Source organism: Pinus tabuliformis, chromosome 2_1 (assembly GCF_031772625.1).
Source record: "Pinus tabuliformis cultivar Carrire ecotype Pingquan chromosome 2_1, CPIR1, whole genome shotgun sequence".
Classification (NCBI taxonomy): domain Eukaryota; kingdom Viridiplantae; phylum Streptophyta; class Pinopsida; order Pinales; family Pinaceae; genus Pinus; species Pinus tabuliformis.
This window is the reverse complement of record NC_142299.1, coordinates 244,537,465-244,561,161: the sequence shown is the minus strand read 5'-3', so window position 1 is coordinate 244,561,161 and position 23,697 is coordinate 244,537,465.

Here is a 23,697-nt window from a genome sequence, read left to right as displayed (position 1 = left end):
GAAGTTTCTTGAAGCTTCCATTGCCTCTCCACCTCGTGCAATGACACTGCCATTTGTCATTTCTCGCCCATCGCACCCGATATAAGGGATTTTTGAAATGCAACGCACCCACACAATGTACTTACGTGAGATGCAACGCACTTGGCCTGTGGAGCAACTGAAATGATCCTGTTTTGACAAATTCTGAGTAGTTTTTCATGGAGAACTTCTCGGAGAAGCTGTAATCAGTTGACCTTGTTCCTTTAGTGGTTAGAACAACACTTTTAGGGACTTAGGATCCCTTGGTTTATGGACATTTCATGCTTGGGGTTGCAGTGCCCAAAAATGTCTATAACAGTTGCCCCCTAAAGCATGAGGTCGTTAATCTTTTGATGTTGGGTGAAATGATTTATTATGAGGATCCAAAGTTCTTTCAAGCTGGGAGGAGACCTATAATAAGATACAATACAATACATTATCTTCATAATATTTTCATGATCTAGCTGAGGCGAGCATTCCCATGCTCAGCTTTATAAATTCATTTTCATGTACATAAGACAGACAATCGTCTGAGTGTAGACTGATGATTCCGATAGAGCCATCATCCCTTTGATTGGATGATTATCTGTTCAGCAACGATGTACATTTGATGTCTTTATTTTCCTGAATATATATCGTAGCCCGGATGGATGAAACTAGATCCGGGGTCTTCAATCTCATTTGATCTTCACTCGAAGTACAAGTCTATCCATGTGAGAGATGTTATGGAGTCGAACATGGAAAGACATCGCTTGATTACCAGCCAATGATATAAGCTATTAACAAGCATGAGAGGAATCACCGATAATGATAATGACCCTCAAGGTACTGCAGTACAATTCACGTGGTGTGAATAAAGGACTTGGCATCGAACAACACGCAAAATCTTTCGATCGAAGGTCATTGATGTAAACCTGTCGCCGGAAGTGAGAAACTTGCCATTGAGGCATGCAAGCTTCAAAGTACTGAATGGGGTGTTCCTAGATCAACTTCTTGGATAATGAGCTGATGTCGACAAGAAGTGATCCATCACAGGAGGGCCTTAATGAATCCCACATCAATGACACGGAACAGAGCAAATGATTTTAATGGAGGTGAAAATGATCTGGTGATATAAGGTTCAGGGTGGTGATCATGAAAGAATGGAGTATAAATGTATTGTAGTGGGTGAGACACAGGTGAATTCTCTGAATGACTTCTCTTGAACATATCGGCGACACTGACGTGATGGATTGGTAGCATTAACCCCGAATGTGGATGGTATGATAGGACCATGGTGATGTGACTGGTGAATGAAACAACCCAACCCAACTTGGATGCGGAGTGAAAGTGTCATGTTCAAGAACGACTTGCTACCAACAAAGTTTCTTCAAGTTTTCTTCCCAATTTTTCCCCAGTCATTGCTGACCATTACCTCTTTATTTTTATCAAGCTTGAGGAGGATAACATATGATTGTTCTATAATTTTCCCTTCGGGCAAACCCATCGCTATGTTTTAACAAGCCTAGTGATAGTGAAACTCGTTCTCATCTATAGACAAGTTTGTTGCTATTAAAATTTTAACGAGTTTAACGACAAAGATAACTCGGTCCTTTTCAATTTTAGAGAGTCTGAAAAGGAACGTAAAGGAAACTCCAAAATTCCTTTTTCGTCATCTAATCCCTTAAGTCCGAAAAAGTATAAAACAATACATAAGGGATGAATTTTCGATACTTTTAACGAGCCGAACAAAACAAACGCTTGATCTTTTTGTGTAATAATCCCTCAGTTCCAAAAAGATTAAAATTTAGAGGAAGGATAGCACTTTCGGTCCCTTTAATGAATTGGAGAGGCCCGTTAGAGTCGGTCTAGTAGCCCTCCATCAGCGATCAAAACTCTTTGCATTTGCATAAGTAGGTATCTCATCAGTGTCATTTCATTGCATTCCATTAGGCATGCCATCACCCTGATGGAGGAGCTGGTGTCTTTATTCCCCTCTTGGCACTGCTGGATCAAGTTGTTTCAGTCTATAAATTCTTTCAAGGTTCCTTGTCTTGTCAAAGTCCTAGGTCTAGGGTTTAGGTCCAATTTGTCTTTGAGGTTATGTCTTTAAAGGTCAATAAATGCCCAGCAGGCCAGAGGGATGACTATCAAAGTTTTTCTTCAAAGATTTCTTCAAAGATTTCATCTTGTACAACTAATTTTAACCTTGGATTTAAAAACCTTGTTTTTAAAGACAAGGTCTTTTTTCTCATTTTTGTAAAAAATTGTAAAAATTCAAAAGTTTTCAAAAGACAGCATGCAGCCCTGGTCCCCTTTGCCAAGATTCCTCAGAAGCTATCCCTACAAAAATTTTCAAGACAAAGCATCAGTTCAAACAATTTCAGGACAAAAGGAAACCATAAAGTCAGCAGCATTTAAGTTTTGAAAAAGTGTCAAGTTAAAAACATTAGAAAGAGGGTTTGAGGAGAAATTAATTTAAATCAAGCCTATCAAGCCCCTCTCTCCTTCTATTTGAGCATCATTTGCCTCAAAGCAATAGTGAAGAGCGATTTGGGCGATTTGGAGAGAAATTGAGCAAAATTTGCAAGCAGAGCCGCGCGCGACCTATTCGATGGGCAACTTAATTTTGGGAAAAATTAGCATTTCTGGATTTTCCATGCAAAGATACACCTGCTCAGCAATTACCAAGAGATTTCATCAAGTTTTGAGCCTCCAGAAGGTAAAAAAACATGCAAAAATTGACTTTCTGCCATCTTTTTGACAAACAGGAAGCAGTCTTGGGAGATTGCCATTTTGAAGGGACAAATGGCCACCAAATTCAGAAATTCCAGTTGGGTTGGAAAGTAGACATCTAGACCTTTCCAACACGCCCATGTTTGCCTCATTTGGACACCTGGAAGTTCCGCAAACGGAGCTCCAAAGAAGCGTGACCTATCAGGATTAGGGTGCGACCTATCAGGCAATTTTCATAATTTTTTTACCTACAGCTCAGGAATTCGCCCAGCTTTGGCCAGTTTTGACTTGGGATGGGATTTTTCACCCTCTTTGATGTGATTAATGTATTTTCATGTTGATATGAAACTTATTTACCTATTCTAGAAGATTCATTCATGAAATAGCAAACATTTAATGAATGAATTGGTTTCCTAGCTTATAGAGGCAAGTTGTTTTGACTGCCTAGATTTTAGTGCTCAGTTTAGAATTGGTTGAAACAACTCCTAGAAGGATGAGCTCGACCCCTAGAGGCAAGGAAAGATGTTAGATTGCCTATATTATGTATTTTCTTAGTCATTTTCAGAGGTTGGAGAGGTTGGATTCTTGAGGGAGAAAGCTTTGTATTGTATTACTCATTGTATCTCTGCAATTTTGGCAAAGGAAGAAAGACCAAGGTTTTGCAGTCCTTTTTGGGATTCCTGTGGTTACATGTATTGATGGTGTGTTTCTCTTTGTACTTGTAAGTTTGTTATGTGATTCATCTTCTTACTTTTCCTTCTGCAAATTAGGCAAATGAAGTGTTAAAGTAGAATTCATGATTGCCATGCTCTGCTTTTAAGTTTGCTTAATATTTATGTTTTCATCTGTCTAAAGAGAACTCTTGAAGGTTTCTTGCTCTCTTTAGCTCCTCACCAGTCATTCCTATCCATTCACTTAATTCAAAGGCATCAATACAGTCTCCTACCTTGCCCCAAAGAACCCCCTGCAAAAACTGTGTCCAATCCCCGCACCCAAAATTGCCTTTTCCCGATTTTCCACCAAAACCCTAAAAATCGCAAATCAAACCTTTTTATCAGTTTACTAGCCTAAAATCAGTGTTCTTTATTGGTTATCTCTGCCTCATTGAATATCTTTGCCGAGATAGACCGGAGAGAGCCCTCTCCTGCCTCGTAGGGCTAGCTACGAGGCTAAGTGGTTTGATGTTGCCTTGGAGTTTACCTTTTTCAGCCTGAGGTGAAATTTCAAGCGCTAACATATTGGCGACCATACTAGGGATGAAAAACTTGTCTGTTGATTGACGTGTTTGCTTCATAAGTCTTAGACGGAGCCTGAAGTTACGCCAGGTAGCCTTCGAAACGCTTTTGCTTTGCATTAGCGGAAGTAGATAAACACTGCTTCAGTCAATCTCCGTGAGCTTGTGAATACAACACTTCAATTGTATTTTACCCCAGTTCATTTGTAAACTCTGAACTTTTGGATGATTAGTTAAGAGTTTTCACAGGCTGATTGGTTATTTGTTCCTTGATTTCCAAACTGGCTTCCAATTCTGGTCGTATATTCAAATTTCATTCATGTCCGGCTATTTTTGAGTATCTTGAAGACATTGATTTTGACGAGAGTTTTGAGTTGTCCTTGTTCAAAACTAAATCTGAAAGTGCACTTGATTCTCTAGTTCCTAACCCTGATTTCGCAGCTGCTCTTGAAATTGAGAGACACAATAAATTGGTTGACAATTTCATCCTAAGATCTCTTCAGTCGGATTTCACGCTACCAATCTTGCAGAGTTCGTTGAAACTATATATGGTCATATTGGACCTACTATCACGACGCATGAGCAGTCCAATCCTCCTTTTATTTCTGTTTCTCCCATAATCACATATCCCGCATCTACAATTGGTTCGCCTTCTACATCCCATACCACTTCTCCTCCTCATACACCTCATACTACAGCTACACCTACTCCACCTGCTACTCCTAGACCCAATCTACCTAAAGCAATGGCTACTCGATTTGCTCCTCTTGCTCTTCCCAAAAATCTGCATGATATGCTAGCCGATTATCAGAGTAAAATTCCCATGATTGATGGCACTCCACAAAGTATCTCTGCTCAGCAACATATTGACAAAATGACGACTTTCTTTGATCTATATGAGATAGATGAAGAGGATGTAACTATGCATTTGTTTGCACAAACATTTGATGGCGAAGTAAGAAAATGGTTCAGAGGTTTGACAGCTAGAAGCATTCCCACCTTGGAAGCACTTCAGAGCCAGTTTCTAGATCGATGGGAAATCAGAAAGGATCCACTTAAGATCAATGCTGAGTACAACAATCTCAAACATAATCATGGTGAGTCGGTCCAAGACTACATTATCAGGTTTAACACAGTTTACAATGCTATTCCAGATGATTTGAGGCCATATAGAAAATCAGCACTTCTCAAATTCTGGGATGGTTTTGATCCGGAGATGGCTTATTCATTACGAGATAGAGATACGCCTACCTTGGAGGATATGTAGAAAATTGATGTTAGTGTTGAAGTGAATTTGAATGATAAAAGAGCAAGGATGAAGGCAGAAAAGCGAGTCACAATCAAAGAGGAAACTTCTACATCCGATCAGCTTCTTCGCAAGGTGGTAATGATGCTCGAAAATACTCATCTCAACAAGCTCGAACCGCAGATGCGTAATCCTAATTTACGAGGTGCACAACAGCCACAATATAGAATAAAGCAGCGTGAAACAAAGGCACAAGAGGCAGCAGTTCAACAACAAATTAAACCTCCTTTTCAGCAGAATTTTGTTAGCCAAGAATCAGAGGATGAAGGTGATACGGTGGGAGAGGAAAACCACTTCTTCACTCATGATGATCTGCCTACTTATGTTACAGAAGAAGAAGAGTTGGTAAGTCACTCCATCATCCCTCAGGATGAACACTATATCTTGTCAAATGATGCAGCACTTGAAGAAGAATCGGAAGAGTATCAAAGAGGGTACCTAAATGCTTTATCCGCTCAGCAGAGACAATTAAGAAACCAAGATGTTCCCATAAATCCCATTCAGAAAAGGAAATATACTTTAGCAAAGAATGATTCGACTCCCCCACACACAAAAGGAAAAGACATAATTGATCCTTCAACAAGTCAATCATCATCAGCAAGCAAGATAGATCAGCCATCAAACACACCGAAAGATAAAATTGACAAAAGAGAGGTTCCGGCTAAAGAGGGTGAGAAGGTTTCAGTTTTCAGTTTGGAGAATGAAATTTCAAAGTTGAAAGTGTCCATTCCTTTGACAAAAATCATGAAGAACAGCACTTACCGCAGCCAAATTTCCAAGATGCTGAATTTTGATCCAATGCTAGACACGGTGAATGTAGAAGATGATCAGCCGGAATTGATTTTTTGGCCTGCTTTAAATGGTGAGTCTCCCGAAAGTGATGTTCCTCCATTCTATATCAGTCTGCGATTGCATGAATATGTTTTACATAATGCCATGTTTGACTCGGGAGCTTCGCATAATTTGATGCCGAAAGCAATTATGGAAAAGCTGGGACTAGACATCACAAGGAAATATCATGATTTGTATTCATTTGATTCCAGCCGGGTAAAATGTATTGGTTTGATCAATGACTTGGTGGTGAGCTTAGATCAAATCCCAGCAAAGAATGTTTTGATGGATGTGGTGGTGGTAGATATTCCTCCACGATTCGGGATGTTACTTTCTAGATATTGGGGAGCGAAGCTCAAAGGTACACTTCAGCTTGATTTTTCTTATGCTACAATCCCAGTTTTTGGTCAGATGAGGAAGTTATATAGGGAACAAAAGATGAAATACATGATCACTAGTAAAGAAAAGCCAGTTAATCATCCTGTAAATTATGTACATACAGATTTAGAGTCATTTGTTTTGTTTGCGGAGAATTTTAATGAGATAGATAGTAAATTAGTTCAAGCAGAAGATATACCAGACATTTCAGAAAATTTCAGAGAAATTTTGAGAAAGGAAAGTGAAGAAAGGTCCGCTGTCATGAAGCCAACAGCTGAGATCAATGGGCAGCAAACAGAAAATGCAGAGACATCACATTTTCAGCATTTAGAGGATGATGAGGATGGTCTTTGGACCATGGATTTTGATGGTGTTGTGGGCAGCGATGGTGCTGGTATAGGTGTGTGGATTCGAAGTCCATTTTCTGTCCAAAACAAAGTCCCAAGCAAGGTACGAGTATGCTCTTACAAACTGGCATTTGATTGTTCAAACAATGAGGCAGAATATGAGGCTCTCATTGCTGGTCTGAAAATCCTTCGGAAGTTGAAAGCAAAGAAGATAGCAGTATATGGCGACTCCGAGTTAGTTATAAAGCATGTGAAAGGTGAGTTTCAGGCCAAGAATCCTCGTATGCGAGCATATCGAAATGCTGTCCTAGATATCTTAAAGCTGTTTTCTGAACATACTTTGACATGTGTGACCCGTATCCAAAATGGTGTTGCGGATGCATTGGCTAAGGCAGCGAGTAATCTAAAAATCCCCATGAATTCTAGCAATAAGTTTGAGATTTATGTGAAGCACCGTCCTACAGTCCCAGACAATCAAAGATGTTGGCAAGTTTTCCAAGATGATGAAGAAATCAAGGATTTTCTGCAAGTTGAAGGAGAGTTCAAAGACATTTCCATAGATACAGAACCTGAGGAAGTAAATCAAATGGATGTATTGCAGCTTAAGGATAATTTCATTCCTAAAGGATTAATTCCTTTGGAGGAGCTGTTTGATCAAGATGACGTGGCTCGCAAACTAACCTTGAGGCCAACGGAAGAAGGTGTCGAAGAAGTGAATCTCGGAACAGCTGAAAATCCAAAGATGGTGAAACTATCGAAAGCGTTGTCGCCTAAGGTAAAGAAAGAGTATATCATATTGTTGTCTTCATTTTCTAATGTTTTTGCATGGGATTATTCAGATTTGAAAACTTATGACACAAGTATCATTCAGCATACCATTCCCATAAAGCCAAATCAAAAGCCTTTCCGACAAAACTTGAGAAGAATTAATCCTAAGCTGCTGCCATTGATTGAGAAGGAAGTCAACCAGTTGTACAAATATGGAATTATAGTGCCAATCAGATTTTCCGACTGGATTTCCAACTTGGTGCCCATGAGAAAGAAGACCGGTGAGATCCGCTTGTGTATAGACTTCAGAAATCTCAATAAGGTGTCGCTAAAGGACAATTATCCGCTGCCCAAGATGGATCATATATTGCAGCGGGTAGTTGGGGCATCAAGGATGTCTCTACTTGATGGTTATTCCGGGTACAATCAGATTTTGGTGCATGAGGATGACCGCGACAAGACTGCATTCACTACTCCATGGGGAACATTTCATTATGCCAAGATGCCATTTGGATTGAAGAACACAGGTGCTACCTTTCAGCGGGCATGGACATGGCCTTTTCTAATGAGAAGGATGTCTTTTTGGTCGTTTATCTTGATGATTTAACTGTGTTTTCTAAATCTGATGAAGAGAATTTTTATCATTTGACAGTGGTGTTTGAAAAGTGCAGAAAATATGGTATCTCATTGAATCCGAAGTAGAGCCTTTTCGCCATGAGTGAAGGCAAGCTGTTGGGCCACATCATTTACAAATATGGCATTCGTATAGATCCTGCATGTGTGGAAGCAATTCAGCAATTAGAGCAGCCCCGAAACAAGAAGGAGATTCAGTCCTTTAATGGAAAGTTGAATTTTCTGCGTCGCTTCATCCTGAATCTTGCCGAACACCTCAGAGAAATCACTAACATGCTCAAAAAGGACAGCCAGCTCAAGTGGACCGAAGAGGTGGTAAAATATTTCAATTTGGTAAAATTAATTTTATCTTCAGCCCCAACTCTAATCAGCCCAGATTACACACAAGATTTTATTTTATTTTCATTTGCTTCTGAGCATGCATTGGCAGCTATGCTCATGCAAAAACGAGATGGAGTTGAGAAGCCCATAGCTCTTTTCTGTCTTATTATAAGGGATGGAGCGCTGAATTATAATATCATTGAAAAACAAGCATTGGCGCTAGTAAAAGCTTTGAAAGATTTCCGTGTGTACATATTGAATTCTCGTATTTTGGCATATGTTCCTAATGCGGCTGTTAAAGATGTTTTGGTACAAGCGGAGTCGGAAGGAAAACGGGGAAAGTGGATTGCTGCACTGTTGGAGTATGATGTGAAAATCAAACCTACTAAGCTGATCAAGGGCCAAGGTCTCGCTAAATTGATGGCTGAAACAAATCTTCATGTCATAGACATTAATTTGATTGCTGCCTTGTTCGACGAAGATGAAGAAAATTTAGCACTACAGGTCTCCGATATCTTTGTTTCGTCTCCTTGGTATGCTGATATTGTATATGTGCTTCAAAACTTGTCTCCACCTCCCGGAATGCCTCGAAACAAAGCAAGGACATTGAAGTTAAAGGCTGCCAAATTCTGCATCATTAAATCTGCACTATATTGGAAAGACCCCGGTGGCATATTGCTGAATTGTTTGGTCGAGGAAGAAGCTAAGAGAGTTGTTGAGGATTTCCACAAAGGTGACTACGGGGGCCACTTGTTTTGGAAGACTACGGCAAACAAGATCCTAAGGGCAGGTTTCTATTGGCCTTCATTGTTTTCAGATGTATATAAAGCAGTCAAAAGTTGTCATGAATGTCAAATTTTTCAAGGAAAACAGAAATTACAGCCTTTGCCTCTCAAGCCCATTGAAGTCAGCGCACCATTTCAGCAGTGGGGCTTGGACTTCATCGGCGAAATTCATCCAGCATCTTCCGGACAGCATCGATGGATATTGACAGCCATCGATTACTTCACAAAATGGATTGAAGCCATTCCCACCCGGTAGGCCACGGACTTGGTAATTATTTCTTTCCTTGAAAATAACATATTGTCACGTTTCGGCTGTCCACATAAGTTGATTACAGATAATGCAACAGCGTTTAAATCGAAGAAGATGATTGATTTTTGCTACAAATATAATATCAGTTTGGGGCATTCATCTGCCTATCATCCGCAAGGAAATGGGCTGGCAGAATCTTCAAATAAATCCTTGGTAAACATCATAAAGAAATTGCTGGAAATCAACAAGAAGAGCTGGCACAAAAAGTTAGTAAATGCATTATGGGCTGATCGTGTAAGTCAGAAAAGGTCAATTGGGATGTCACCTTTTGAACTGGTTTACGGGACAGATGCATTGTTTCCTACTTCACTTAGTATTCCGGTAGCAAGGTTGCTTCAAGAAATTGGTGGTGATGAAGATTCAATGCAAAGGCGGATTAGTCAAATGATTCATTTACAGTAGACACGGGAGGACGTTCTTCAGAATACTCTCAAGTTGCAAGAGCGCATAAAGAAAATCTATGACAGAAAAGCAAAGCTGGATGACTTTCAGATAGATGATGTTGTTTTGAGGTGGGATGCCCGAAATGAAGACAAAGGGAAACATGGAAAGTTTGATAACTTATGGAAAGGTCCTTATAAAATTGCAGCATACCGTGGTCCAAATGCCTTTCTTCTCAAAGAAATGAACGGTGATGATTGTCTCAGAGGGTCGGTCAATGGTCGGCTGCTCAAAAGGTATCATGTTTGAGCATTTTCTGCTCTAGTCATTATCATTGTAATTACCATTTTACTTTCATTCTACTGCAAGTGAGAACTGATCTTTCATCTTTAGTCTGGGGCCCGCGGTGAAGGCTATAATTCTGGAGATGGAGATTAGTTGGTGTGAGGTTTTATGTTGTTTTTATCAGTCCATTTTTTGTCCAAAAGTTGAGTTAGTTTGGGTCAAAGTTAGTCCAATTTTCAGTCAGTTGTTAAAGTCAATAAAGCTGTCCCATTTTGGGTCACATATGTAAAAAATGACTCCATTGCCCAATGATCGAAAGGCACTAGTCTGCTCTCCCAGAGGTCTAAGGTTCTTGGTACCTCCAAGGAGCTACCATCCCCATTGGAGCCAATGTTAGAGTCGGTCTAGTAGCCCTCCATTAGCGATCAAAACTCTTTGCATTTGCATAAGTAGGTATCTCATCAGTGTCATTTCATTGCATTCCATTAGGCATGCAATAACCCTGATGGAGGAGCTGGTGTCTTTATTCCCCTCTTGGAACTGCAGGATCAAGTTGTTTCAGTCTATAAATTCTTTCAAGGTTCCTTGTCTTGTCAAAGTCATAGGTCTAGGGTTTAGGTCCAATTTGTCTTTGAGGTTATGTCTTTAAAGGTCAATAAATGCCCAGCAGGCCAAAGGGATGACTATCAAAGTTTTTCTTCAAAGATTTCTTCAAAGATTTCATCTTGTACAACTAATTTTAACCTTGGATTTAAAAACCTTGTTTTTAAAGACAAGGTCTTTTTTCTCATTTTTGTAAAAAATTGTAAAAATTCAAAAGTTTTCAAAAGACAGCATACAGCCCTGGTCCCCTTTGCCAAGATTCCTCAGAAGTTATCCCTACAAAAATTTTCAAGACAAAGCATTAGTTCAAACAATTTCAGGACAAAAGGAAACCATAAAGTTAGCAGCATTTAAATTTTGAAAAAGTGTCAAGTTAAAAACATTAGAAAGAGGGTTTGAGGAGAAATTAATTTAAATCAAGCCTATAAAGCCCCTCTCTCCTTCTATTTGAGCATCATTTGCCTCAAAGCAGTAGTGAAGAGCGATTTGGGCGATTTGGAGAGAAATTGAGCAAAATTTGCAAGCAGAGCCGCGCGCGACCTATTCGATGGGCAACTTCATTTTGGGAAAACTCAGCATTTCTGGATTTTTCATGCAAAGATACACCTTCTCAGCAATTACCAAGAGATTTCATCAAGTTTTGAGCCTCCAGAAGGTAAAAAAACATGCAAAAATTGACTTTCTGCCATCTTTTTGACAAACAGGAAGCAATCTTGGGAGATTGCAATTTTGAAGGGGCAAATGGCCACCAAATTCAGAAATTATAGTTGGGTTGGAAAGTAGACATCTAGACCTTTCCAAAAAGCCCACTTTTGCCTCATTTTGACACTTGGAAGTGCCTCAAACGGAGCTCCAAAGAAGCGCGACCTATCAGGATTAGGGCGCGACCTATCAGGCAATTTTCATAATTTTTTTACCTACAGCTCAGGAATTCGCCCAGCTTTGGCCAGTTTTGACTTGGGATGGGATTTTTCACCCTCTTTGATGTAATTAATGTATTTTCATGTTGATATGACACTTATTTACCTATTCTATAAGATTCATTCATGAAGTAGCAAACATTTAATGAATGAATTGGTTTCCTAGCTTATAGAGGCAAGTTGTTTTGACTGCCTAGATTTTAGTGCTCAGTTTAGAATTGGTTGAAATAGCTCCTAGAAGGATCAGCTCGACCCCTAGAGGCAAGGAAAGATGTTAGATTTCCTATATTATGTATTTTCTTAGTCATTTTCAGAGGTTGGAGAGGTTGGACGCTTGAGGGAGAAAGCTTTGTATTGTATTACTCATTGTATCTCTGCAATTTTGGCAAAGGAAGAAAGACCAGGGTTTTGCAGTCCTTTTTGGGATTCCTATGGTTACATGTATTGATGGTATGTCTCTCTTTGTACTTGTAAGTTTGTTATGTGATTCATCTTCTTACTTTTCCTTCTGCAAATTAGGCAAATGAAGTGTTAAAGTAGAATTCATGATTGCCATGCTCTGCTTTTAAGTTTGCTTAATATTTATGTTTTCATCTGTCTAAAGAGAACTCTTGAAGGTTTCTTGCTCTCTTTAGCTCCTCACCAGTCATTCCTATCCATTCACTTAATTCAAAGGCATCAATACAGTCTCCTACCTTGCCCCAAATAACCCCCTGCAAAAACTGTGTCCAATCCCCGCACCTAAAATTGCCTTTTCCGGATTTTCCACCAAAACCCTAAAAATCGCAAATCAAACATTTTTATCAGTTTACTAGCCTAAAATCAGTTTTCTTTATTGGTTATCTCTGCCTCATTGAAGATCTTTGCTGAGATAGATCGGAGAGATCCCTCTCCTGCCTCGTAGGGCTAGCTACGAGGCTAAGTGGTTTGATGTTGCCTTGGAGTTTACCTTTTTCAGCCTGAGGTGAAATTTCAAGCGCTAACAAGGCCAATGGCTTGGCAATCTTTTCATATTTTACGAGTCAATTAAAAAGAGCTTAAAGGAGACTTGCCTTTTCAGGAACGAGTGATAAAATGGGTAGCAACTGATTCCAGGTAAGGTTTGGAATTTTCCAATCACGGAAGTGTTACAAGGATGGCTAACATCATCACTCTTCGCAGCTGTTCGTCAAAATGGGTAAACAATCAAATGGAGGTGAATGATTGGCCAATGCCAAAGTGGAGGTCACAGTGCAAACACGACCAAGGTTTTAAAGGCTGAAGTATTACATTCACGATGGTTATTACCGGAAATTGGTGCATTTTTTAATGAGCTTAAACTCTGGAGGAACATGTGCTCATTGCTTATGTTTATTTTTTAATGAGCATGAAGTCCGCACTAAAACTGCTCGATTAATCTAGTCGTGTGACAAGAATGACTCATATATAAAAACGGAAACTTTTAGAGTTTTTCCCCACATCCTTTCTTTATGCAAGTTAGGAAACGACCAATCCTACGAGTTTAAAGGGTTAGAGGACCTACAAATTTAAAAAATAAATAGTCGCTCTTCGCTTGCATGCCAAAAGGTTTGCATGCCCCTAGGTATAAAACAGAGTTTCAAGGTTACCCCTTCTTCCTTCCGTTAAAACATTTGTTTTATCGGGAGAGGTCTACCTCTTACAAGTTACCAAAGATTGTTCTACTTACGACGTAAACAAAACACTTCTTCGGAAATGTTTATCGAAATAAACAAAGGTGAGTGGCGATGCTTGCTAACCCACATAACTTTGACAAGAGAATCTTATTCCAGAATAACCCCCTCTTCCAATCACGGACGGGAGTACAGACTAGTCATATTTTATCGTGGAAACCTACCCTATACCCGAAGTTTTCTTGCCGAAGCAGGCCAGGGTGCATGCCCCCTCGGTTTCAGTCATGTCCCCCGAATCACTCGTGCTCATCAGGTGGACGTATTGGAGGTTGAGACATTTCTTGTGTGAAAAGACCATTCAGGGATGGTATATGACTATTTTCTCTGTGTGATCTGGGAAATGAAAGCTGGTATACGAGCTTGACCACTCTTCCTTCGTGTGGAAAACACATTACTCTAAAGAGTGAGGAGACAATCACTCCCATGCAATAAATATAGTCTCATCCAAGGAGTAGATTATAATCCAGGGGTCCTTGAACTACCAATACATTCATTTGAACGGTTTTTCCTCTCAATGTTATGGGTACATTGGTAAGGATCCCTAACGGTCGACTGGTTCCTTTATCAAAGCCTGTTAGATTTCTCATGTCAGGCAAAACTGATGGAAAACCAAGCGCTTTCCAAGCAGTTGAGGAAAGGATACTCACAGAAGCCCCTTCATCTATGAAGGTACCAGCCATAACGATTCTATATATTTGAACAATGATTCAGAATGGTACACTAGCTGGTAAACGGGGTCTGCCTAGTTGATTCCAATCAGAGGAGACAACTAGGTTTCTTGGAGGTGGGGCCGAATAGACGGCCAGGTATGACTCTGACAAACTTCTTTCCTACGGTAAAGGAACAGGTAAATTGCCCCCATGTTCATTGGAGTCTGTGCTTACGAAACGAATTTGGACAATGTCATCCTTGTTCTCTTCGGTGACTGTATCATCTGAAGATGGAACCTCGGAAGGCAAGGCCGGGTCAACTGCCGCCTTGACCTTTTGACTTTCATCTGGCATGGGTTCAGATGGTTTGTCTTCAATGATAGATGCTTCAGCCGACCACCTAAGCGAGCTAGCCGGATTTTCAACTAGTGACGGACTCGGCAAGAGTTTTCTATATCTAGGAGGAAGTCGTAACGGTGAAACCGGACGATCGTCCAAAACTCTTTTAGCCTCATCTAAGAAGGGACAACGGTGGATGGCATGATCACCTTCGCACAGTTTACAAGGAAACCTATATTTTCCTTTTTGTCTTGGGGCTTCACTTTCACTAGTCGACGGTGTGTTCTCAACATGATCATCAGAGGTTGACGACACTGGGTTGTGCAAACGGGGAGACCAGTCCCTTAAGATCCGAGGGATGCAAGGAAAATCTCTATGATAGTGGTCTCCTTTGCAAATGACACATGGCGATTTAGGCCTGGTCGGTGCAGTGTGTGGATTTTCGCTAGACGACGCTCGTTTTCCCCCATTCACCTTTGGCTCCTTCTTCTTCTTCTCTTTCTTCTTCTTTTCCTTCTTCTTCTCAGGTACTTAACTTTTGGCTTTACCAGCCCCATCAAGCGAACAGGAAGGAGGAGAGGAAGAATTGGAGGAAGTAGAAGGTTGGTGGGTAACTATGGAATCGTCTAGTTGCTAACTCGATTGTTCAGGAATTGCGGTGTTCTGAACGACAGAGGTTGAGAAGAGCCATACAGGAAAGCCGATTTTCAGTCCTGGAAGCGACAATGTGGCCATATGGGGTGCACCAACATCTCCCGAAGAGGAGAAGGGACTAGGATTTCCTCCAAGGGGAATTCCTTGGTTGGTGGATTCAATTTTATCAACCCAATATCAACGTAGGAAAGGGTAATGAATATTCTGTTTAAAATAAATTTTAGACGCTTTGACACAACTTGTTTTTTCAATTTTTAAGAGTCGAGAAAAAACAAAAGATGACTCTAGTCGCCTTTGATTTTTAATGAGCCTGAAGTGACAAGTGATCAGATGGACCTTTTCTGTTAAAGAGTCTGAAAAGGAATGAAAGGGACTGCTCTGGAAATCTAGGTAGAGGGATTACCAAACCAATCAGAAAATTGCAGAATACTTTTTACGGTACGGCAGTCAATCTTCCTGAATGCTGTGTTCAGTGCATTGCGATTGATAGGCAAACACGGCTTCCTATGGATAAAGGATTAAGCCAATTGTGGTCTCCCAAAATATACTCGACGGTACGTGGGAGTACAAGTCCGTACTGGCACTTATCATCTCAAAGTGGAGGAATCACCCAACCATCAGTAAGAACAACAGTTACCAGGCTTTACGACGCCGGAATACGTCTCTAGCCTGGACTTCTAGATGTTGTGCGTTAGGTTCTGTTGATGCCTCGAAAATCGCTGCAACAACATTGGGGATAACCACCCGGTCCGGACCTTAGTACAACTCCTTTTCTGTTTGGAATAGTGGCTCTGACTGGGGATAATGGGACCAGTTTCCCAAAAGTGGATAAACGGGATGAATGGATGATTTATAAACTAAGCTAACGGTGAGCGAATAACTAAACTATCAACAAGAATACTTAAACTATAATCTATCCCAGAAACTTATTTGAGCTTTAAAGTGTAGCGCTTGATGATCTGTGTCTATAAATAGGCATATAGATGACTCTATTTAATGGACATAGACATTATTTCATTCATGATTACTATGCCCAAATAGTTAAGCAAAGCGATTAAAGCGATATTACCACACTTATCATTTATATCATTGAAATATACATGATTAGAAAAGAAACACATCATAAAACATCCAATAGTGGAATGAATACAGATCTGTTGTTACAGCGCATGCATATAATCAATAATAGCAAGAATAATCACATAGCAATTCATATGAAAGGAATGAATTCAGACATAGATAAAAATACCATATGAGCTGTGTGACACTCCCAATATCAATCGCTACTTGTAGTTCTTCCTTCAATGCAAAAAACATTCTCAACAAAAACAATAGTGCACAATTGCATAAAACGCTTCCTTATCGAATTAAGAACAACTGGTCCAGTTTTATAAAAGAATATTGACTGAAGCCCAAAAGTGCAAAATTCAGTCTTTTAAGTCTGATACAAAACTTTACGACCCTTTCTAAAAACATGAAAGGGTCTATAAATACTAAATTAATCTAAATATCTATTAAACTGAAATCCTACTAAATTGGTATCAATAAATATTGATCCTATTTCCCTCAGCGATCTGGCAATCGGCGGCATGATTCATCAAGTAGGCTGCTTGCCTTTAAATCTGAGCTGACTTATCGCAAGCATTGGCTCTACTTCAGGCGGTTTGTTGAGGCGCGAACTGAGCTGGGCGACATAGGTGGCATCCTGAATATCGGGAATTATACACCCGATTGCATCTGTTAAACACTTAAGGGCGGCTCTCTGTGTGTGCGGCTTAATCAGGAAAAGCCAATATGCATCGAAGGTTAAACTGTTAATCTCGGCAATTAATCTCCCCTTTTCCTCTAAATCAGGATAACATGATTTCTCCAACATGTTTGTTGTTGTCATCTTTCCTGGTGTACATTGGGAAATCATATTTGCTAAGTAGAGAGTGTTGTTAACTAGATAAACTAGATTGTTGGAAGTTGATTTACATTTTGAAGCTGCCCTCTCCACTTTCATCACCTGGGTGTGCCACTCTATGAAGAGTATATCTTTATGTGTTTCTAAGATCCTGGGTAAATTTGCTGCTTTCCCTTGATCAAAATCTTGTCAGTCAAGATATGCGGTTATGATCTCTTCAGTTTGGTCTAACTCATTCCTTGCCTTCTCTACCTGCTGATTTATGGATGTAGTTAGCTCACACAATGGCTCGCCTCAGCGATTTGTTGACACAGGAGCCTAATTTGGGATATTAATGCAGTGTTTATTTGCAATGCTTCTGCTCTGAACTCATCCACTTGTGGAGCGCCCTTTATTATTTCGAGCTGCGATGACAATTGAGCGATTTGCTCGTTTGCTTCCCTCAATTGTGCCAATGCCTCCGATAATTCCTTCTGTTTCTGGACCGCGCTTTGGTCGATCCTTTGCTTTTCTGCCTGCAATTGCTGAGTTAATTGACTATTCACTTGTTTTTGTGTCGAAAATTGCTGCTACGCCTGTTCTGCCTTCTGCTTTGATTCAACCAACTTTGCCTGTAATGCGAAAATTTCTTGGTCCTTAGTTTTCAGTAGAAGACTTACCTCTGATGCCTTGTCGATTGTCGCTGCCGAATAGGCTCCCGCATATTGTGACAGTTTTGTTAGGTCATCGGAGGGGTCGAATTCCTCCTTCCAAACCACGCTGCCCGTAACAGTTTGTTCTGGGAAAAGGGAAGGTTGATCAATCTTCCTTCTTTTCCTTTGTCATTTTACCACTGCTCTATGCCTCGGGCTGTAGAAAACATCCAGGGGAGGAATATCTTCTACCTGTAGAATGATTTAGTCGGAGGGGTCTTTTGGTATTACTTCAACATCCTTAGAAATGGGTGGGCCGCTGGTTCCACTCAGAACCTGAGGTGAAGTGATTTCCTGTGTATCGTTTATCTTGGAAGTGTCTGTATCTTTGGAACATTCCAAACCACTGATGATAGAGTCAAATTTCTTCCATTCCTGGAGCAATTCGGGGTCAATACGAGTATCTATATTGACATCAATGGTGGTTTGTTTCTGCTTTTCGGCTTCAGACTCCTTTTGCACTTCTTCCTGTTGTTTCTTCTGTTGCTCTTCTTGTTCTTTCCTCTGTCTTTCCTCTTGTTCTTTCATTTGTTGTTCCTCTATCTCTTTCCTCTGCCTTTCCTCCTGTTCTTTTTTATGATATTTTGTTATAACAGGAGGTTCGCTTGACTGTTGCCGACCAGGCTCGCTTGATGATGTTGCTGGGGTTGTTGCTAGTAAATCTAGAGGCAGAGTTTGCAACCTCTGTTCTCTAAGTTTATTAAATTCAGTCAACCCTTCATCATTATACTTTGCTAGGGCGAATTGTCTAACCTGAATTATTGACTCAGCTGAGGAGAACATGTCATCAAAGATATCTTCCTTATGATCAAATCTTGTCAGTTTGGCCTGCTCTAATGCATTATAGTCAACTTTATTCGGATCGAAATGCCTATTTGGGAGAGTCGCTAGAGTCAAGGATTGAATTTTTGTGGCTTCCTTTTCTGCATGTTTGAGGTCATGCAGGGTATATACAGCACACCTCAAAGGAAAAGAGGGCCAACCTTGCTTCTTATTCTTCTTGAGCGTTTGTGTAACACTCTCGGAAATGATTTGGTAAGAAATTTCCCTCGTTAGAAGTTTATCTGGTATGTACAGAGGGAGGACATGGGGTCTGGCTTGGCTACCGAAAATTCTTATGTAGGTAAACCTTTCCTCTCCAAACCATCTACCTATTCCGGTTAAATCAATTCTGGCTTGATAAGAAATCTTCGGAGCAGGTCTATCAAAAATGGAATAGTGAATAGGCAACATAAAACCATTATAGACTTGGTATAGATGATGTTTATAAGAAGATTTCCACAATTTCTGGTGATATATATGAATGGGCGAGGGGTCTTGTGCAGTCCACCTCCAGCCGAGTACGGGGAATTCAGAGTTAAAACAGAGGGTATCTAGAATATAGGCACTGTAGTAAAATGGGGGAATTATTCTTTCAGAAATCCAGGTCTTGTGTTATGAAACTAGCTCAAGAAAAGATAGAAAAGATAGATCAACGCCTTAGAATTCAGCCTCTTCGAGGGGGCAACCTCCTTCACATTACATAAATGAACAATTCTTGGATGATACAAATGAAAATACCTCCTTTCTATATATAGGAGTCTAAGTGGTCCCAATACAATCAAAGCCTACATAACAATAATATTGTAGGGCACAACAGTAACAATGGTGGGCTTCTATGTGGCATAATAGTAACAATATGGGCACTACATGGGTACATCAATATAATAAGTGGGTTATACTAATAACAATAAGGGGTTACACTAGTAGTATAGGGGCCTAACATGCCCCTCTCCTTCAAAAAGCGTTGTCCTCAACGCTTGAGTAGTTCTTGATGCTTCTATATAAAATTCTTGTCCTCCCATGTGGAATATTCAGTGGGTAAGTTCTTCCACTTGATGAGATACTCTGAAATTGATCGATTTCGTAGCTGTCGGGTTCTTGTTTCTGTGACTGCTCTAGGTTCCAATATGATTTTTCCTTCCTCTTCAATTTCTGGCAATATTGCTTGAATTGGGATCTTTTGCAACTTTTGAATAAGTGGCCATACTTCTTTGTTCTTCTTCCATTCATCCGTTGCTTCGTTTATCCAATTTGGTTGGATAATATAAATAGCACAAAACAATGCTTCCACATCCTCATCCTTGAAGCGTCTTCCCATTCGGTAAGGTCGCCATTTTTTAAGTGCATGTAGTATTGCCAACATTTCCTTCTCATAAATAGCTTGCTTGAGATGTAGCAGTAAAAATACCCAATCACTCACATCAAAACATTTTTCACTACGATGTTGATCTACCTGTTGTTTCATTTGATTTTGTACCAAAGTGGCGTTATCCTTTAAAAGTTGGAGAACTTGCTGTTGATGCTCGATATGATCTTTCTCTACTTGAACCTTTTTCTTCTTGATATGTCCTTCTATCTTTTGAGGAGTGGTAATTTCTTCCAGTCCTTTACAAGATATGGTCGGATTCATTTCTTGATGCTCGATGTGATCTTTCACTTCTTGAACATTTTTCTTCTTGATGTGTCCTTCTATCTTGATAGTTTGAGGAGTGGTAATTTCATCCATTGAATTACAAGATATGGTTGGATTCATTTCTTCTTTCTCGATGTGATCTTTCACTTCTTGCACCTTTTTCTTCTTGATATGTCCTTCTATCTTGAGAGTTTGAGGAGTGGTAATTCTTGTCAATGCTTTACAAGATATGGTCTGATTCATTTCTTCTTTCTCTGGGGTGGTGTCCTGACGTATATCCTCTTCTTTTGATGTTTCTTGATCCTTTTCTTCCTCCTCTTCATATTCTATGTAAAATAATTTCTTCTCAGCACACCTATGACCTTTAGTGCATTTGCTATCACAATTGTAACAAAGCCCTTTTTCTCTTTTTTCTTCCAATTGTTGTGGTGTAACTCTTGTAGGTTGTGGAAGGTTGGGAGAAACAACACTTCCATCTTTATAGTTGTGAGGGGTATGCTTCCTGGTTTCCATAATTTTGCTTTCCATTATGTCACAAAGCCCTTTTACTCTTTCCAATTGTTGTGGTGTTTCTCTAAAGAAGGTGTTGCTCTTTATATCCTCATAATGTGCTATCATTTCCTCCGTGAAAATTGACCACGTAACAAGTTTTTTACGAGAACAAAGCCCTTTGTACCATAAAAATTGATCTGGTTCTAAATATGAAGATGCAATACATACCTTTTGTAACAGTTGTACACCATGTATATCAAAATATTGCTCCATCTGAAGTATCCAATTTACCGGATCCTTGCCATCAAACTTCCTCATCTTTCTTTTTCTTGATTTTATGAGATCTACCTTGAAACGAATGTAACTCTGTACTTTTGGATCTTTAAGTTCTAAACTTGTGACCTGTAGTAGCCCTCTTTTTCCTCTTTCCAATGCCACAAGTCTGATCCAAATTGGATTCTCCAAGAAAAAGTTATGCACAATCTCCCGCAGTGACCTGATTATAGACTAGTTCAGTAGAGCGAAATTGTATGAAGTGCCACGTGTCACTGTTTTAACCTCTGACTTTGAAAAATATATAAACAGAAACTACAGTCCGTCCTCTTTCTATAACTTCTTACGAAATTTCAATCCGATGCTCAGAAAGAAAGTTATGACGATTTTCCCCAGGTCACCTGTTTTGAGTGTAATTCCGGAGTCTGAAAAAATACCAACTTCCGCAGATCATGTCTCCGAAAATATCACGCGAAAAGATATGAAATTCGGACCCAAGGTTCAGCGCCAATTCTTCTCAAATGGGTTTTTTTTGTGACTTCTGAAACGTCATAGAAAAAAAGTTATAGTGAAAATACCACGATGACCTGTTTGGAGCAGCGAAACCCTAGAATCCAAAGCTCTGATACCAAATGTTATGAAACTAGCTCAAGAAAAGATAGAAAAGATAGATCAACGCCTTAGAATTCAGCCTCTTCGAGGGGGCAACCTCCTTCACATTACATAAATGAACAATTCTTGGATGATACAAATGAAAATACCTCCTTTCTATATATAGGAGTCTAAGTGGTCCCAATACAATCAAAGCCTACATAACAATAATATTGTAGGGCACAACAGTAACAATGGTGGGCTTCTATGTGGCATAATAGTAACAATATGGGCACTACATGGGTACATCAATATAATAAGTGGGTTATACTAATAACAATATGGGGTTACACTAGTAGTATAGGGGCCTAACATCTTGCCTCTAAACTCGAGCACAACTTGTGCTAGTTTGTCAGAAAGGATAGTGGCCCAATCCATAATTATACTGTTTACTGCTGCCTCCATTAGAGGAACCATTTCTATGGTAAAATTAGCAGAGTCATGCAATCCCCATAATCTACACATCATTATTCCCGCATAGCAATAAGGAGAAGCCAGAGAATCAACCGAGTACTTACCGGAAGATTCGTGTTTGTGTTTGGCTGGATTCTGTCTCCAATCCCGTATGGGTATAGATTCAACTTCATTATCGCTTGCAAAATTCTCCAGGAACGCCTTGTTATATATCTTCTCTGGCTTGGGCAAATGATACATTTGCCTTAGATCATCTGCCTTGAATGATCCAAAAATTATCCCATCTCTGGTGCTGAAAGTTCTATCCAAAATTGGGATTTATTCAATTGCCCACTGCACAACGTCTGTGTATGGGAGAATTTGCTCCCTGGCCGCTATCTTGTGAAGGAAAGAGTCGGCTAAATCCTTGAGAGTACTCTCAGAATTCCGAAGTAAATCCACACTAGCTTCTGTTACTGTCTTTACTGGTTGCTCGGCTTCAATTCGGTTGTAAGTGCCTTGCCAAGTAACTCTGGTGAGACCCGTACACGTAGTATCAGATATTAAGCCCTTCTTTTTGTCCACGACAGTTTGTCCTGCAACTGGTGTAGCGGAAGTGCCCGCGGTCTTCTTGGATTTCTTCCCCATCTTGCTCAAGCTTCCTTCTATGGATGAATTCTGCACAGTGGCGAAAATAAACGTAACAAAGAAATATGCTAATGAAAATCCAATACAGGGAAGATATATTGATCAAAGTGTGCCGAGAGATTAACTCTTAAAAATGGCTGCGGATCCAATTGATGGGAAGATCTTACAGATACATTAAATGGTCGTTTAAGGCCTGCCACCCCTTAAATGCTCATTACACCATAATTCGGCCGAATAACTCGCTTAAGCGTGCTATGGATATTTTGGCGGTTGAGGGCAGGTGATCGATTATTTAAGGGATCAAACTTTAAATATGAATGGATCACAATTTCCCTCCATTTAACGGCTTTTTCGAAATCCGTGCTATATCATGATCGGGCATCGGGAACACTTTAAATCTTTATGTTGACAATTTTGAAACGCCGATCGCCGATAACGATATCGCATCGCATTGGGAGAATAGGTGTTATATAAACATATGAATAGCATACCCCCGACCGCCGATAGCGAAATCGCATCGGATTGGCATGAAAAGGCATAACAATGTGCATAGATAGTGTATCGCCGATTTCCCGATCGCTGATATCGCATCACATCGGGGGTAAAACCTGGGCGCCTTATTATTGTACATAGGATTTTGCCGATTGCCGATTTGCGAAATCGCATCGGATCGGGGTAAAAATTCTTAAGGTGCTTGGACTTCATATAAAGTATCGCCGATAGCCGATCGCCAATTGCGCATCGCATCGGGGCTAATGGTATGGGGGCGCTTTTAAAATATGCATAGAGTATTGCCGATAGCCGATAGCGAAATCGCATCGGCGGAGACCAATGTGCCACTTATTTGTGTTTTCTATATTATTGCGATATGCGATCTTGCGATCGCTTTATTGCAACAATAAAAGATTGTTTTATTTGATCGAACATGGGTTTTTCCAAAGGTTTTATATAATATCTTCATTTAGTTTGCGTACCTTTTACAAATAATGCGTTATTGATACCAATTAATTTCTAAGGG